The 12,448-nt window shown below is 42.2% G+C and overlaps 2 long non-coding RNA genes across 2 annotated transcripts in view; one reads left to right on the top strand and one right to left on the bottom strand.

The window, feature by feature from the left end:
- Positions 1 to 12,448, top strand: part of LOC113593394 (uncharacterized) — an 88,361-nt gene that overhangs the window by 41,685 nt on the left and 34,228 nt on the right. The gene's annotated exons all lie outside the window — the stretch shown is intronic.
- LOC113593393 (uncharacterized) lies at positions 8,887 to 11,528 on the bottom strand. The gene is made up of 3 exons (XR_003413542.2): positions 10,451 to 11,528; positions 10,123 to 10,215; positions 8,887 to 9,395 (listed from the first exon to the last, which is right to left on the bottom strand). It is a non-coding gene; the product is annotated as an uncharacterized LOC113593393 (long non-coding RNA).

Raw genomic sequence — 12,448 nt, 5'->3', positions numbered from 1 at the left:
CAGAGCTTTTGGAGTTCATATGTAGGAGAGCTGCCCTGTGGACTATGCTGCTCAGGGAAGGCTTCCTGAACAAGTGAACTGGGCAAACCTGCAAAGGTTGGGAGGAAGGTGGAGGGGCATTCCAGGAAATATCTGAGTTGAGGCCAAGTAGCATAAGTTGAGCGGAAGGAGAGGAAACCAGCTGGATACCCTAAAGGGTAAAACCGTCCTTGACAAAGGTCAGGCTGAGGCAGATATTCCAGATGGGATTTTAAAAAAAGACAGAGGGTCACCAGGGTGGCTCACTCCGCTAAGCATCTGACTCTTGATTTAGGTTCAGGTCATGATCTTATGAGCCCCATGTCCAGCTCTACACTGAGAATCTATTTGGGATTCTTCTCTCCCTCTGTCTGCCCCTCCCCCACTCATGCTGTCTCTGTCTCTCTCAAAATAAATAAATAAACTTCAAAATAAGAAAATAAAAGAAGACAGAGAAAGGTGAGTTTCAGGCAGAATTTCGGGAGAAATTCTAGGGTCTCAAAATTAGAATGATCTCTAGGTAGGGCAAAGGGGGTGGCCACCTTTAAGCTCAGGCCAGGCTTAAGTTCAGGAGAGGAGCCTGAAGTGGCAGAAAGGGAAGGAAGGGCTCCTTCCCCAGGCATCTGGACTTGTCAGCTTAAACACAGCAAGTGCCACCCAAGGTTTCCTGAAAGGGAGTGAAAACTAAGTCAGGCCAAATCCTTGGTGAGCCAGTTAGGGGCCTGATGAGTTGGATCTGATGTCCAAGGAAGTTCAGATGTCAGCAGGTGGTATCCACTGAGAATTCCTTATTAGGCTCTGGCTATCCTTGACTGAAAATGTCTGTCTTTAAAAAAAAAAATTCCTTTGTGTTTTTTCTTTCTTTGTTCCTATTGTTAGTTCGTCTGAAAACTTAGTCTTGGTTGAACTAAGTAGAAAAGGTTCATTCTTACCTAGCCAGTCTAACTAGGGTTGTTGTAAGAACAATTCTGGAAAACAATGTGTTGGTGGCCATGGACATCCATTGCCCTTTTGATAACTTTAGTAGCATGATTGCACTGTTAGTATGCCCTATTCTTTATCTGAGTACATATTTAACTTTTCTCACTCCTCTGAAAGCAACTTAAGGTTAGAAACTGTGTCTTTGTTTTGGACTTTTATTAAAGTACCTGTCAAGAAACTACTTACATTATAGGTATCCAATAAATATTCATTAAATTGTAGGTTTTAACATGTGTGTCACACACAGAATCCAGTAAATGCTTGACATTTTTATTAATTAATTAATTCATTCATTCATTCATTCATTCAATCTCTTAAGAGGTATTTAGTTTCCTGAATGACTACTAGATACTAAGCATTATATTGGGCATCTAATGGGAATAAAATCTAAGGATTTCAGTGGTCCTTAAAGGGCTCATGGTCTTATGAGATAGTCAAATAAACAGACAATTACAGAGCAGGATGACAAATGTCATGACTCAGGGACAGATTGAGTATTATAGGAGCACAGAGGAGGAGGGTCTCATAATTCATCTGGAATGAGGGTGGAGGTGTTGAGATCAGTCAGACAAGGCTTTTTTCCCTTTTTCTCTTTTCAAGAACAACATTCTAAAGGAGGAATAAAAATTGAGGAAAGAGCCTCCCAGGCAGAGGGAATAGTGTGTACAAAGTCAGTGGTGTGAGGGCTACCTGTATATTCAGGGAACTGTAAGTGGTTGAGTATATTATAACAGGGAGTACGGAGGGACCGTGGTTAGAAATAAGCAGGGAACATTATGCAGAGCCTGGCATACTAGGTAAAGAAGTTTGGATTTTATCCCCAATGTAATGGTATGGGCATTGACATGATCAGATTTGTATTTTAGGGAGATCACTTTGACTATCAAAGTGGAGAACAAGTTGAATCAAAGTGTTGGAGGAAGATGAACCAGGGCAATTCAGGCAACAGGATAGGTAAGCTAGGTGATTGCTGCTTCCTGCTTCTCTAGGATACTCCTTCCCATCTTGAGGGACTGTGTTTCCAGTACCTGCCATAGCACCTGGTTAACAGGAAGCACTTCAGAAATACTTCTTCCTCCTCTTTGTATCTCACAAGCCTAATACAACGCCTGACACTTGGAGGTGCTCGGTGCACATTGGTTGGCTCCACCACTGTGACTTGTGCTAGCAGCTACTGAGCACTAATTTGAAGATAGGGTGGGTACCCTTCTTCCTGTGGTCACAAACCAGGCAAAATTGCTTTCTGGGTTAGAACTGACTTTGAAGATGTCTTTCGCATGGCCCTTCTCAAGATGTCTCCAAAGACATTCTCCATCTTCTGATGAGTCTTTGTTCTAAAGTGAACAGTGAGAGAGAGGGGTGCCGGGGTGACTCAGTCGTTTGAGCGTCTGACCTCAGCCCAGGTCCTAATCTCATGGTTCACAAGTTTGAGCTGATAGCTCAGAGCCTGGAGCCTACTTCGGGTTCTAAGTCTCCCTCTCTCTCTGCCCCTCCCCTGCTCATGCTCTGTCTGTCTCCCTCTCTCAAAAATAAAAAACATTAAAGCGGACAGTGAGTCACTTTAGGGCAGGAAACATATTTTTATATCCCCAGGACTTATCACAGGGCATGATAGATGATAGTAGTAGGTGATAGTAGGTGATGATAGATATTTGTTCCATGAATTGGAGATTCATTGTTTTGGACTTGAAATGTATTTTATGAAACATGTTAATAAATGTTGATTAGGTTCTGATTCCTCCTCAAAAGCCTTTTACATTTTTTTTAAGTTTATTTATTTTGAGAAGGGGGGGGGTGAACATAAGTGGGGGAGGGGCAGAGAGAAGGAGAGAGAATCCCAGGCAGGGTCTGCGCTGTCAGCACAACCCAAGCCTCAAACTCAGGAACAGAGTGCAGAGTCCAACGCAGGGCTTGAACTCACAAACTGTGAGATCACGACCTGAGCCAAAGCCAAGAGTCGGGATGCTTAACTGACTGAGCCACCCAGGTACTCCAAAAAGCCTTTTAAACCTGTAGCCTAATGGGTGACCGGGCATACTGAAGACTGGAGGCGAGGAACTCGAGGAGATGGGAGGAATTAGCAGAATGGGAAGTAAGTTACTTCCCAGAAATATTTGAAAGCTGAACTGAAACAGTTCAGAAAGATTCTGGCCAAAGGGTGTAGGTTCTTCGAAAGTTCTACTGAGAAGATTGGGAAGCTCTGGGTTCTCTTTACCACCTCCCGTTACACAGATTGCTTTGGTTTCTCCTCATACACTTTAAAATACAGTTAAACTAGATGACTCACCATGTTTTCCTGATTATTTGTTTTTTTTTGTTTCTTTTCTTCATTAGGAATGCCCTCCTCCTTTATACCATTATCATCATCCTTCAATTCCCTGCTGAAATGCTGCACTCTTTCCCTGAAACCCTATGGAAGAAATAGTCTCTCTCTATCCTGAATGTTTTTGGCTTTTAGACCCCTTCATGGTACTTAATGCTATTACAATAATTATATATGGGTTATCAATCTTATTCCCACTAGGAGGAAGGGATCTGATTTAGCTATGTGTATTTCATAGCACAGGGACTTGTAAATGTTGACTGAACCATGTGACAGAACTGTATTACTAGCTTAGTGTGATGGTTAATTTTATGTGTCAACTTGACTGGGCCATGGGGTGCCCAGGTATTTGGTCAAACATTTGTTCAAACATCACTCTGGGTGTTTTTGTGAGGGTGTTTTTATAAGGGAGTTTTTATATGAGATTCACATTTATTTTTATCAAAAAAATTTTTTTAAATATTTATTTATTTTGAGAGAGCACAAGTCAGGGAGGGGCAGAGAGAGAGGGAGACACAGACTCTAAAGTAGGCTCCAGGCTCTGAGCTGTCACCGCAGTGCCCAACGTGGGGCTCTAACCCACAAACCACGAGATCACGAGATCACGACCTGAGCCCAAGTGGGACACTTAATGGACTGAGCCACCCAGGTGCTCCTATGAGATTAACATTTAAATTGGTAGACTGAGTAAAGCAAGTTGTCTTCCCTAATGTGGGTAGACCTCATACAATCAGTTGATGGCTTGAATAGAACAAAAAGGTTGATCCTTCTCTGAGTAAGAGAGAATTCCTCCTTACTGCCTGGGACATCAGCTTTTTCCTGCCTTCAGACTTGAACTGAAATTTTGGCTCTTCTTGAGTCTGGAGCTTCCTGGCCTTTGGATTAGAACTACATTTTTGGCTCCCCTGGTCGCCAGTTTAGTGACTTAGCCCACAGATTTGGGGACTTGTCAGCCTCTTTAATCAAGTGAGCCAATTCCTTATAAATCTCTTTCTTTATGTCAATCTGTCTTTCTTTCTGTCTATCTAACCTCTGTATCTAGATATATCCATCCTATTGGTTCTGTTTTTCTGGAGAACCCTGACTAATACACTTAAGTCCTGGATTTTAGAAATATTCTAGAGAAAGGAAAAGAGTTTGATCTACCTTTTCTGGAATTGGATTAACATGAGACATGCTTTTAAAATGATGCTTACCCTTTGATACCTTTTCATCTCCCAGATGCTTCTCATCTAAACTCTTCTTCCTTTTCCAAGATTTCAGGCTCATAGGACTTGGACGCTTCCATCAGCCCTCCACTGTAGTACCTGACCAACGCCCACCCTGTCCTTCACTTAAGGCCCACATTTTCCTTGCTTTTGAGTCCTCTTGCCAACCTCACCCCATCAAAGCCCCAACTCAGTGTCGTAGGTCTGAGGTTGGTCGGGGTGGCGGGGGCGGGGGTGGTGGGAAGCAGCCTGCTATTCAAGTGATGCATGTGTAGCTGAAAGCTCTCTAACCTTCTCAGAGTTATTTGCTAAATGACTTGGATGAAATATCAAGTAGTTTAAAAAAATGGGGTGAGGTTTGTAGGCAGAGTGGGGATGACATTTTGAGTAATTGCCTAGTGGGCAGGCAGAACAGCCCTCCTGACCTTCAGTCCGAGGGTAGGCACCTCCTATGCCCTTGCTGTTTTGACAGATTCTTCTCTTTTCCATTTCTGAAACCACAGCTTCTCCCAAAACAATAACAAATAAGCACTCCCACAGAAATAGCAGTGGAGATTCTGCTGCTGACACAAGAAAAGAGGGAGGGGGCAACCATGTGCATGTCTCTGATGGATCTTTATAAGTTAGCAAATACTTATGGTTTTGAAAAGCCCATTTTGGAAGAATATAGACTGGGGCGCCTGGGTGGCTTAGTTGGTTGTGTCCGATTTGGGCTCAGGTCATGATCTCATGGCTCGTGGGTTCAAGCCCCACATCTGGCTCTGTGCTGACAGCTCAGAGCCTGGAACCTGCTTGGGATTCTGTGTCTTCCTCTCTCTCTCTGCCCCTCCCCTGCTCGCTCTCTGTCTGTCTCCCTCTCAAAAATAAATAAGCATTAAAAATTTTTAGAAGAATTAGACCGTTTTAGAGATGATGAGAAAATCAGAAGTCTTATATTATGTGTGGCTATAAATAAAGAGCTAAAGAGCTGGCAAGAGAGCAGATGTCAGCGGAGGCATTAGAGGTACCCTGTTTTCAAGGATGTTGGTTAGTCAGATCTGCACTGAAACTGCTCTGGCTTGAAATACTTAGCACCTAGCATATTGTAAGATCTTCCCTGCAGGTTTCCTGTGAGAAGGAGGGGGAGGATTTAGGGGAAAGATCATGATTATAATATGAAACTACAAACTCCTTGCATCTGTTTCCGTGTTTAAATATATTTAGATCTTTCTCATGTTAAAAAAAATTCTTTTTTTTGAACCCTATTCCTCTTGCTGACTTCCACTCTATCACTGTCTTCCTTTGTATAGACAAACTTCTTAAAAGAGTCATTTTCAGGGTTGTCTGGGTGGCTCAGTAGCTTAAGTGTCTGACTCTTGATCTCAGAGCCTACTTAAAAAAAAAAAAAAAAAAAAGACTTGTTTTGGGAGCACCTGGGTGGCTCAGTCAGTTGAGTCTGACTTCGGCTCAGGTCATGATCTCACAGTTCGCGAGTTTGAGCACCACGTCGGGCTCTGTGCTGACAGCTCAGAACCTGAAGCTTGCTTCGGATTCCGTGTCTCCCTCTCTCTCAGTTCCTCCCACACTCACACTCTGTTTCTCTCTGTCTCAAAAATAAGTAAATATTTTTTTAAAAAAGGGACTTGTTTTTAGCCACTATCTCCATTTGTTTATCTCCCATCCACTCCTCAGCATTGGAGAGTTGATTCCCCCACCCACCCCCGCCCCACCCCGCTCCCTTGTACTTCACACCTTTGTTTTACCTCATGTCACAGAGCAGGTGCCACTCTTGGCCACTACTTCACTCAAACTGCTGCCATGGCCCTCACTCTGTTGGTTCCCCACCAATCTGACCATTCCTCTTCAGTTCTCTTTGCCACCTCTTCTGATCTGTTCATGCCATAAATGTCACTGGTCTCTAGAGTTCTGACCTGTTCTATGCCTTCCTGTCTGTGACTTCAGTTATAATCCATCACTCTTGAGTTGTAGATCTCTACTGTCTGTTGGGTATCTGCTTTTGAATGTGCGACATGTCCCATACTGAACTTACCTTACCTCCAAACCTGGTTCTTTAAAAATAATAATAGTTATTATTATAATTCTTATTATAATAATATATGTGGGCTGGTAGCCCACAGTGATCTGTGCCACAAACCTGCCACCGTTCTCCTTCCCTTTGGTATTCCCTCATCTGGTCAGTCTGGGGTCATGACAATGCCAACTCCTATGTAACTCTGTCCCCTCTTCTCCAACCTGATTCATGCTACTAACTCAGGCCACCATCATCTCCTCTGGATTCCTGCTACATCTTCTCTCGGACCCCCTTCCTTGCTCCAGCCTATTAATTCCGTGCCCCCTCCCATTTGCCGTCCACAGTGCAGCCGAAGTGGCCCTTGCCAAACAAAGTTCTGATCATATCCTTTTCCATAATTAAATTCCTTCCATCCTTCTCTAAAGCAGCCCTCAGGCTGCAATTTGATCTCTTCAGCAAGGCTCCCCAGTTTTTTGTCACGTTACAAATGTAAAAGACCTCAGTATTCTTCAGCTTCCACTGTCCCAGTCCTGCCCTCCACCCCTCCCCAGTTCTTGCACATTATGCCTCAGCCACACCAAACTACTTTAATTCCTGAAATTCCCTGCTTTCTATGAGTTTGGGCCTTTGTACTTATTCTCTCTACCTAGAACACTCCTGTCACGCCTCTTTATTTTCATATCAGTTTTAGTTAGCTTTCAGGCTTTGGTTTATACCTTACTTCTGTAATCTACTACACTAACACACCAACCTGGGATTATGCCCCTAACGTCCCCAGCACTTACCCCTTTTGTACCACTTACCATGCTCTCTTGAGACTGGTGAATGTACGGTAAGCATCTTGTAGGCAGGGATGACGTGTTAAACTCCCAGGCCCTCGAATAGTACCTTTCACATAATAGATGTTCAATAAATATTTGTGATATCATTGAATGATTTCCATAATTACTTTAGACATGTTTCTTATTAACTCAGTTGAACAAGTCATATAGAGCTCATAGGGAGAGAGCACAAATGAGGTCCAAGGCCTTAATGTCAGTTTTTGTTTTGTTTGTTTGTTTCTTTGTTTATTATATTTTTAAGTAGACTCCATGCCCAACATGGGGCTTGAATACGTGATCCTGAGATCAAGATTCATAACGCTCTACTGACTGAGCCAGCCACGCATCCCTGTTTTGTTTTATTTTAGTTAAAGCAAAAGTTTGGATTTTTGCAGTGTTACTGGCTGGCTATGGGTCTTAATGGGCTTATGGGATAGTATAGTTAAACCTAGACTCCAGCTAGCTGACATAGTCCAATTCCAGACCTTTAGATTTTTTTTTTTTTTTGAAGAACAGCTTTATTGAGATACAATTCATATACCATACAATTCATCCATTTAAAGTATATAATTCAGGGCTCCTGGTTGGCCCAGTCGGTTAAGCGTCTGACTTCGGCTCAGGTCACAATCTCATGGTTCACTAGTTTGAGTCCCACATCGGGCTCTGTGCTGACAGCTCAGAGGCTGGAGCCTGCTTCAGAGTCTGTGTCTCCCTCTCTCTCTGCCCTGCCTCCACTCATGCTCTGTCTCTCTCTCTCAAAAATAAACATTAAAAAAAATTTTTTTAAGTGTATAATTCAATGATTTTTAGTAAGTTCACAGAATTGTAGAACAACCATCACCACAGTCAATTTTGAGCATTTTCATCACGCCAACAAGAAACCCTACACCCATTAGCAATGCTCCTCATCTCCATCTCCTCTCTCCTCCACTGGAAACCAGTAATCTACTTTTTGTCTCTATGAATGTGACTATTCAGGATATTTCATATAAATAAAATCATACAATCTGTGGTATTTGTGACTGGCTTCTTTCACTTAGCATGATGTTTTTAAGATTCATCCATGTCGTATCATTTATCAGTATTTTATTTCTTTTTATTGCCAAATGATATCCATTGCATGCCCCATTTTGTTTATCCATCCATCAGTTGATGGATATTTGGGTTGTTTGCACCTTTTTGGTTAGCATAAATAATGCTGTTTATGAACATTTGTGTACAAACTCTTATGTGGACGCAGTTTTTATTTCTCTTGGGTATATATATATGGGAGTGGAATTTCTGGGTCATATGGAGGACTTATGGTTCTTCTTCTTCTTCCCCTTCCCCTCCTTCTCCTTCTCCTCCTCCTCCCCTTCCCCCTCCCCCTCCCCCTCCTCCTTCTTTTCCTTCTCAGCTACACCCAGTGTGGGGCTTGAACTCATGACCCTGATATGGAGTCTGATGTCTTACTGACTGAGTCATCCAGGCACCCCAGGACTTAGGATTCTTAAGAACGGAGGTCGCTTTACACAATGAGCTCAAAAACATATGAAGCACTAGTAACTCTTGCTCTTTAATTTGTTTATTTACTGACAGGCAACGTTTTACAGCTGACTCTTTGAAGAATTGGCATTAATCAAATTTCTCTATCTGATACAAAGTAGCCAACAAATGTGCAAAGTCCAGTTTTCCTGTGTAGGAGAATAAAGGTCTTCTTGGGTTTAAACCGGAAGTGGGAGAAGTTCGTATCTGTTTCTGCCCATTTCTACTCCCACTCTGCCATACTCCTGGACCACACAGGGCTGGCTGATGGAGTCACCCAGGAAAGCTTCAACTGGGAAAGCTGGCCTAGGAACTGATTTTAGCCATAATTAGATCACTGCTTCCATCTCTGTATTTATGATAAGAACTTACTGTTCCTTTTGTATGACATCTGTCTCTGGCTCTTCTTTGTTCATCTCCATCATCTCTGCCACCATATACACTCCGGTCTTCTCCCTGCTCTTTCGTTTTTCCTCACTTTCCTGGTCATGTCAAACTGTTCCTTGGTCCTATTTAAGACAATAAAGTTATGAGACTCATGTGAGTTTTAGGATTCCTTTTTAAGTATATCATATCCAGATAAATACGGGCACCTTAAAGTAGTTGTCCTGGGTGGCTGTACATTTATTCCAAAACTTCTGTTGTTACTTAAACTAGTTTGGTTATTTATTATGTAGAGTTGCTGTCAAAACCAGTCTGATCCCTACAAGAAGACTAGTTTCATTTCCCTTAATAATCACACCTAGTATTGCAAGGGCCTCCCACTCTGCTTGTATTTATTTGCTTGTATTTATTCCCAGTTCCCTCTTTCCTTTCTTGCTCTAGTCCCCCCAATAAGAGGAGTTCTGGGTTCAGATAGGGACACAGAGACGCAGTGAAGGGAGATTGGCATGTTTCACAAGACTTTGACCTTTAAACAAAGCATGCTTAAGATGCTCCAGTGTTCCATTTCTGCTTTGTGATCCCCTCCTCAGCCTTTTTCAGAGGAAAAAAAAAAAACCCATAAAATAGTAGGGCTGGGAATATGGCCTTGAATTGTTCTCCTCTCAGGGGGAGAAATGAGTAGGGAGAAGTACTTCCAAGGGCTCAATTTCCTTCCATCCTGGGTAGTTAACGTTTTACCAGCAGTTCGTTCGCCTCTAGGGGAGACAAGGATCATGTTCCGGCCCCACCCCGCTGCTCAGGGTAGAGGGCACTTTGTACAGAGCTGTGATTTGAGAACAGCCTGCATCTGACCTTATTCTTATTTTCCAGTCTGTAGCTGCCTGTGATCTTGTATCTTCTCAGCTCTGAGGATTTTCATATTCTCTTCCTCTTTAAGTTTCTGCTCTGGGGAGAAAATGAAGATGTTTACTAGTGGGGGGAAGATAAACCCTGAAATTTGCAAAATAAAAATTAACATATGGCTGAGCTTCCTGCCCATCATGCCTCCATCTTCTCCCCAGCAGTTTCTGAACCTCCCCAAACCCCAGTGAGATTTTGGTTGGTTGTACAAATATATCTACAGGATTCCCTTAACGAGGGAGCTGTGTTTGAAGGCTTTGTGTTCTTGTTACCATCTTACCTGCTTTTCTCTTTTCCAGAGAATTCTCCTTCTCACAAATAGGTATGAGACCAATGGTCGAGAAATACAGCCTCCGTTCACCCTTCTATTAATTGCAGAATAAGTGATGCAGAGGCTGGTTAGATAATATAGCTGTGGGTAGAGAGCAAAAGGAAGCATTGGAACACCTGCCAGGGATGAGACCAGAGATCACCATTAGTGAATGAACATCCCTGGAGCAGAGGAAGGGAGGAGGTGGAAACAAGAAAGGGAGCCAAAGGAAGCCAAAGAATTATAGGAACTGAGGATATAATCTATAGGGGAATGAGGGAGGCTAGGCAGAGGATTTTGGTGGTCTCTTCTCTAGTGCCTGAAAGGACAGTTGCTTAATTAGTGGCTATTATGGGCATGGCCTCACGGTAGATTCTGGGGATATAGAGATAAATAGATATAGTCCCTACTTTACAAGTGTACAGTCTAACAAAAACAAGTACAAATTAGATGAGACTTTCAAACGTGTGGTATTGTGGACTGGGATACTGCTACCATTACTAGCAGTAACATTTTTATAAATTGAAGTATAGTTGGCATACAAGATTATATTGGTTTCAGGTGTATAACATAGTAACTCGACAATTATATACATTATGAAATGTGCACTTACAAGTGTACATCTGTCACCATACAAAGTTATTACAATGTTATTGACTGTATTCCCTATGCTGTGCTTTTCATCCCTGTGACTTAATTTATTTTATAAATGGAAGTTTGTACTTCTTAATTACTTCCACCTATTTCACCCATCCATCCCCACACTTCCCCCGGCTGGCAACCACTAGTTTGTTCTCTGTATTTACGAGTCTATTTCTGTTTTGTTTGTTTAGATTCCACACATAAGGAAATCCTACGGTATTTCTCTTTTTCTGTTTGACTTATTTCACTTAGCATAATACTCTCCAGGTGCATCCACGCTGGCAAGGTTTCATTCTTTTTTATGGCTGAATAATATCCCATTGTGTGTGTGTGTGTGTGTGTGTGTGTGTGTGTATCACATTGTCTCTATCCATTCATTTATCAGTGGATACTTGGTTTGCTTCTGTATCTTGCCTATTGTAAATAATGCGGTGCATATATCGTTTTGAATTCACATTTTGTTTTCTTCAGCTAAACACCCAGAAGCAGAATTGCTGGGTCATATAGTGTTTCTATTTTTAATTTTTTGAGTAACCGCCATACTGTTTTCCCTAGCGGTGGCACTAGTTTACATTCCCAGCAGCAGTACACATGTTCCATTTTTTCCACATCTTTGCCAACACTTGTTATTTCTTGTCTTTTTGATACTAGCCATTCTGACTGGTATGAGGGGATAACTCATGGTGGTTTTGATTTGCATTTTTCTGATGATTAGTGATGTTGAACATCTCTTCCTGTGATTCTTGGCCATATGTATGCCATCTTTGGAAAATGTGTATTCAGATCCTCTCCCCATTTTATTTTTTATTTTCTTTTATTAAGTAAATTCTCCACCCAACATGGGGCTCATGAAACTCATGACCCCAAGATCAAGAGTCACATGTTCCAGGGGCACCTGGGTGGCTTGGTGGGCTAAGTGTCTGATTTCAGCTCAAGTCATGATCTTGTAGTTCGTGGGTTTGAGTCCAGCATCAGGCTCTGTGCTGATAGCTCAGAACCTGGAGCCTGCTTCAAATTCTGTGTCTCCTCTTCTCTCTGCCCCCCCCCCCCACTCACACTGTCTCTGTCTCTCAAAAAGATGAATAAACGTAGAAAAGAAAACAGAGTCGCATGTTCCACCGACTGAACCATCCAGGCACCCTTCCTCTGCCTATTTTTTAATTGGGTTACTTTTTTTTTGTTTGTTTTTGTTTTGATGTTGGGTTGTATGAGTTCTTTATATATTTTGGATATTACCCCCTTATCAGATATATCATTTTCCTCCCATTCAGTAAATTGCTTTTTCATTTTGTTGATGGTTTCCTTTGTTGTGCAAAAGATTTGATG

This window comes from Acinonyx jubatus, chromosome E2 (genome assembly GCF_027475565.1).
Source record: "Acinonyx jubatus isolate Ajub_Pintada_27869175 chromosome E2, VMU_Ajub_asm_v1.0, whole genome shotgun sequence".
NCBI lineage: Eukaryota > Metazoa > Chordata > Mammalia > Carnivora > Felidae > Acinonyx > Acinonyx jubatus.
The sequence above is the reverse complement of the archived record's forward strand: the minus strand, read 5'-3'. Positions and strand labels throughout refer to the sequence as shown.